Here is a 6,719-nt window from a genome sequence, read left to right as displayed (position 1 = left end):
TACAACTTTAGTAAGAAAAGATTCATCAGGTAATTTGTGAAACATTATATTTTGTCTGAGAATTTTTCAGCAGTGAAAATTAATATACAGGGAATACACCTTTACCTGGTTTCAGTAATATAAATATAACTAAGGGGGATAAACCTTCATATGGTTCCATCTCACTTTGCTCTAATTTTACTTCCCAAGTGTGAAAACTCTAGGTTCAAAATCTGAGGCCAGAATGTGTACATAATTAAATGTAAGAAGAAGAGAAGTTTCACAGATGTGGTTTGTGGTTCTTAATCTGTGAGTTCCTGAACACTTACCTAGGTGATGAATGTGTTTGAGACTAAGGACTAGTTGTTGATACTCTTAAGAAACAAGCTTGAGAAGGTGACTTAGTGGTTGTCTTCATGGGCAGTCAACTAGTCTTTTATACATAAAGGTATATTAGGTTTACATATCTTCAACATTTTGCCAAAAGTACCAGAATCTGCATATGTGATACAGTTCATGGTAGGTGGAGACCCTACTTAAAAAACTTTTCTGTTGACTTCCTCAAATAAATATGGTTTGCCCCAAGATTTACTCTACTCCCAGTTTGTGGTTGCTAGTTGTTGTGGTCTGATTATGTCCTTTGGAAATTTGTATATTGAAATCCCAACCCCTAAAGACGATGGTGTTGCCAAGTGGGGCCTTCAGGAGGTCATCAGGCACCAAGGAGGAACTCTTATAAATGTGGTCACTGCTCTTTAGGAAGGAAACCTCCTAGGGTTCTTCTGCCATGAGAAGACAGAGCAAGAACTCAGCAGTGTGCAAGTCAAAGGAGGACCTTCACCAGAACTCTAACCATACCAGCACCCTGATCCTAGACTTCCAATGTCCAGAATTATGAGAAATTTCTGTTGTTTATAAGCCACCCAATCTGTACTATTTTGTTATAGCAGTCTGAGTGAAGTAAGATACTGGTAACATACTTTTTTCTTGCTATTTAGTACCAGTGTTTCATCTTGAGTTGGATCAAAGATGTAGCTTATGTGCAGTTTCCCATGGAAGAATTATTTTGATACACGTCATTAGAAGTTTTATAGATTCGTTGTTTTGATAATATTTCAAAAGAATGAAAGGAAGAAAAAGAAACGTGTTACATTCTTTGATAACCACAATACAATCACATAAACTGTGTCTAGAAAGGAAATCAAAATGTTTGAAAGCCAAGAAAAGTAACCTTTATAGTCAGTCGTCCATATTCGTGGGTTCTGCATCCATGAATTGAACTGTGGATCTAAAATATTAAAATAAGAATTCCAGAAAGTTCCAAAAAGCCAAGCTTGAATTTGCTACACAATGGCAACTATATATACACTATTATTATTCTATTTACAACTGCATAGTATTTACATTGTATTAGGTATTGTAAGTAATCTAGAGACTCTATGCCACTTTATGTAAGGGATTTTATGTTCTTAGATTCTGACAACTGTAGGGGGGTCCTGGAATCAATCTTCAGGAGATACCAAGGAACAGCTGACTACAGTGATTTGGTACTGATTAACTTTTTGTATAGTAAATTTGGTAGGGTTGCATTTTCATGCATTGTTTATCGTACTTATAGGACATATGTATATACAGTACAAATGTGTTATTAAGGTGGTTAATAAGTGCATAAGCTTTTGTGTAAGAAGGCTGGCAACATTTAATTAGTTGGCTATCGTTGCTTTGAGCCTTAAGGAGCTTATAAACTATGCATTGTGGACAGTCTTGTATTTTATTAAGGAATGACCATTGATTTTCTTGCCATATATTGGTATCATAACTAAAAATATACTTGCTTACAAAACTTGTGATTGGTTTAGCTTAATTCTAGCTATGTTGAGTAAGTGTTCCTTCATTAGGTATATGCTGTCAGTATTCACAAATGAGTAAACACATGTTTGGAATAAAACACATTTATTGTTGATACTTCTATTTGTATTTTATACAGGTTTTAATCACATTTAGCATTAGCTTTTGGTTGACGTAAAATAACAAAATGAAAGAAGTTTTTTTTTTTTTCCTTTTTTATTATTGTGGTAAAATGCACATAAAATTTTTACCATCACCACCATTTAAAAATATACAGTCCAGGGGTATCAAATATATCCACCTTGTTGAGCAGCTATCACCACCATCCATGCCCTTAACACTTTCCATCTTGTAAAACTGCAACTCTGTACTCACCAAACAGTAATACCATTCTCCCCTCCCAACCCGACCCCCTAGCAACCACCATTATACTTCTATCTGTGATTCTGTATACTCCAAATGCTTCATGCAGGTAAAATGATATCCTCAAGTTTTATCCATGTAATAGTATATGTCAGAATTTCTTTTTAAGGGTCTATCATATTCCGTTCTACGTAAATGCCACATTTTGCTTATCTGTTCATCCATCAAAGGGTGCATAGCTTATGCCCACATTTTAGCTGTTGTGAATAATACTACCATTAACATGGGTATACAAATGGGTGTCTTTGAAACTCTGTTTTCAATTCTTTTGGATATATAACCAAAATGAGTTGCTGGAACTTAAAAGTAATTTTGCTTTTAATTTTTTTGAGGAACCACTCTGTTTTTCACGCGGGCTATACCGTTTTAAATTCCCACCAACGGTGCACAAAGTTTCCAATGTCTCCACATCTTCCCCAACGCTTGCTGATTTTTGGTGTGAGTAGCGTGTGGTGTGTGTGTGTCTTTTTAAATAAATATATTAGTCATGCTAATATGTGTGAGGTGGTATTATAGTTTTGATTTGTATTTCCCTAAGGATTAGTGATGGTGAGCATCTTTTCATATGCTTATTGACCATGTGTGTATCTTCTTTGAAATGTCTATGGAGTTCCTTTGCTTATTTTTGAATTGGGTTGTTTTTCATTGCTAAGTTTTAGGAGTTCTCTGTATATTCTGGATATTAACCTCTTATCAGATATATGCTTTCCAAATGTTTTCTTCCTTTCTGTGGATTACACTCTTATTCTGTTAATAATGTTTTCTAATGCACAAATTTTAAAATATTCATGAAGCATGATTTGTCTATTTTTGCCTTTACCTATGCTATTGGTGTCATACCCAAGAAATCATTTCCAAATCCAGTGTTGTGAAACTTCTTCCATGTTTTCTTGTAAGTGTTTTAGGTCTTAGATTTAAGTCCTAGATCCATTTTAATTCAATTTTTGTGTGTGGTGTTGGGTAAGGGTGTAACTTCATTCTTTTGAATGTGGATATCCAGTTCTTCACCATTTATTGGAAAGACTGTTCGTTTCCTCATTGAATGATCTTGATACCCTTGTCAAAAATTGTTTGACCATTTTGCAAAGGATTATTTCTGGGCTCTATTCTCTTCTTCTGGTATATATAACTCTCTTTATGCCAGCACCACACTGTTTATAGTAGCTATGTAGTAAGTTTTGAAATCAGAAAGTGTGAATCCTCTAGTTTTGGGGTTTTTTTTTTTCGTTCTGTTTTAGGATGGCTTCAGCTTTTCAAGGTCCTTTGAGATTCTATGTGAATTTTAGGATTTTTTTTCTGTTTCTGCAGATAAATTTTTTGGGAGTTTTATACTGATTGCTGTGAATCTACAGATGACTTTGGGTAGTAGTTGACATCTAAAAGATACTGTCTTCCAGTCCATGAACATGGGGTGTATTTTGATTTATTTTTGTCTTAACTTCTTTCAGCAGTGTTTTGTAGTTTTAACTGTGTGAGTCTTTTACTTCTTTAATTACTGAGTTTTTAAAAAAATGCTATTATAAATCGAATTGTTTTTGTAATTTCTTTTTCAGATTGTTCACTGTGCATAGGAATGCAACTGATACCTCTGTGTTGACTTGTATCTTGCTACCTTGCTGAATTCATTTGTTAGTTCTAACATTTGTGTGTGTTTGTGGAATCTTTAGGGTTTTCTACATATAAGATCGTGTCATCTGCAAAGAGGTAGTTTTACTTTTTCCTTTCCAATTTGGATACCTTTTATTTTGTTTGTTACTAAATTCTCTGACAAGAACTTCCAGTACTAGGTTGAACTAAGTGGTGGAAGTGGGTGTCCATGCCTTGTTCCTGATCTTAGAGGGAAGTTTTTTAGTCTTTTACCGTTGAGTATGATTGATGTATACTGTAGGTTTTACATCTATGGCTTTTATTATATTGAGGCAGTGTCATTCTATTCCTATTTTCTTGTGTGAAAAGGTGTTGAATTTTGTCAAATGCTTTTTCAGCATCAATTTGATCATGTGTTTTTTACCCTTTATTCTGTTGATGCGGTGTATTACGTTAATTTATTTTTGTATATTTAACCATCCTTGCATTCCATGTCTAAATTCCATTTGGTCATGGGGCATAATCCTTTTAAAATGCTGCTGCATTTGTTTTGCTAGTATGTTGTTGAGAATTTTGTCATTAACATTCATAAGGAATAGTTTTCTATAGTTTTCTTGTGTCTTTGTTTGGCTTTGGTATCAGGGTGATGCTGGTCTTATAGAGTAGGGTAGGAAGTGGTCCCCACACTTCGTTTTCGGGGGTGGGTGTTGAGAAGAATTGATGTTTTTAACCTTTAAGTGTTTGGTAGAATTCGCCAGTGAAGTTATCAGGTTTTCTTTTTTGGGAGTTTGGTTTTTTTTGTTTGTTTGTTTGTTTTTTACTGAATCAATCACCTTACTAGATAAAGTTCTGTTCAGATTTTCTACTTTTTGTTAGTTATTCTTAATATGTTTCTTGTTTTTAGGAACTTGTTCATTTCACCTAGGTTACGCAATTTGTTGGCATACAGTTGTTCATAGTACTCTCACAATCTTTTTTTTCGAAACCCTATGGAGTCAATAATCATGTTCCCACTTTCACTTCTGATTTTAGGAATTTGAGTCTCATATCTTTCTCTCTCTCTCTTTTGTCTGTATAACTAAAGTTTGCTCAATTTTATTGATCTTTTGGAAAAACCACATTTTCTCTATTGTTTTTCTATTCTTATTTTATCTGTGTTCTAATCTTTATTTTCTTGTTTCTTCCTAGCTTCTTTTTTTTTTTTCTAGTTTCTTAAGTTTTAAAGTTAGATTGTTGATTTGAGATCTTTCTTGTTTATTAGTGTAAGCATTTGTAGTTATGTATTTCCCTCTTTTCACTGCTGTCTTTGTGTCACAACTTTTGGCATGTTGTGTTTTTATATTTATTTGTTTTCAAGTATCTTAACTTTCTTGTTCTTTGATCCTTTGGTTTTTTAAAATTTGCTTTTAGAATTTCTGCAATTTTGATATGTTGGTCTGTGTAATATATGCACATTTTATATTATACACTGACCATTCTTTTGTTTACATCTTTTATTCTTACAATTTGACGTACATAGTATAGTATATATTTGTACATTTGTGTCAAGACAATATTGAAAATAGTTGCTACCAATCTCATCTAGTTCAACTCAAGATGAATATGAAGATGGAGTTCTTTCTGCTGCTTGAATGTATTACATAAAATGGCTTTGAGGGATATACAACTGTGTTATATGCTTAGGAATAGCTTATAGCTTTAATATTAATAGCTCTGGCCTGTTATTCTCTGGTTCTTAGTAAGTCCTTTTACTATAGTTAATGACAACTAATTAGCACCAATTTAATAGGATGTTTTCTTTCATATTCTATTTGGGATAATATAACAAAGTCAAATGCAAACTAATTGCAGTTAGAAAATAAAATATAAAATAACTGCTTCCACTGAGTACATTTTATTGAAGTGTAGTTGATTTATAATATTATATTAGATTTAGGTATTCAACGTAGTGACTCAATGTTTTTATAGATTAATCTCCATTTAAAGTTATTACAAAATGATAGCTATATTTCCCTGTGTTGTACAATATATCCTTGTTGCTGATTTATTTTAAACGCAGTAGTTGGTGTCTCTTAACCTCATACCCCATTTTGCCCCTCCCCTCCTCCCACTAGTAACCATTAGTTTGCACTCTGTGAGTCTGTTTGTTTTATTTTATGTATTCATTAGTTTTATTTTTTAGATTAGATTTCACATATAAGTGATAATACAGATTAATTGTCTTTGTTTGACTTATTTCACTAAGCATAATACTGTGTAGGTCCACCCGAGTTGCTGCAAATGGCATTATTTCATTTTTTTTTTATGGCTGAGTAATATTCCATTGTATGTATGTACCACATCTTCTTTATCTGTTCATCTGTCGTTAAATACTTAGGTTGTTTCCATGTCTTAGCTATTGTGAACAGTGCTGCAATGAACATTGGGGTGTGTGTATCCTTTTGAAACATGTTTTTCTCTGGATACATGCCCAGGAGTAGGATTGCTGGATCATATGGTAGCTCTGTTTGAAACTCTTTTTAAAAAGTGTTGAAGAACTTTCCCACTTAAGAAAATTTGGGGGTTTAATAAACCCTAAAATTGTCAGTTAAGTAAAAAGAATATTCTAAAAACTTTTGTTTTTCCTTGATTCCAGAAATTTTATCTTTTCCAAGTTTAGCCATGCAAGTCAGTTGGGCACATCTCCTCTTATTTGCCATGTGAGTTCTCGTCTAACCCAACACATTTTTACCTCCCTTTCCTGCTACAACCGATGCCCACATAAACACACAACAGTCACTAGGCTAATGCCTATTGTGCAGCCATTTAGGACTCTGCTTGGTCCATAGACTCCAATAGCCATGGTATATGTTGGTGGCCAGTGCCTTAATTCAGAAGTCAGA

Source organism: Eubalaena glacialis, unplaced genomic scaffold (genome assembly GCF_028564815.1).
Source record: "Eubalaena glacialis isolate mEubGla1 unplaced genomic scaffold, mEubGla1.1.hap2.+ XY H_3, whole genome shotgun sequence".
Classification (NCBI taxonomy): domain Eukaryota; kingdom Metazoa; phylum Chordata; class Mammalia; order Artiodactyla; family Balaenidae; genus Eubalaena; species Eubalaena glacialis.
Note: the sequence above shows the minus strand (reverse complement) of the source record.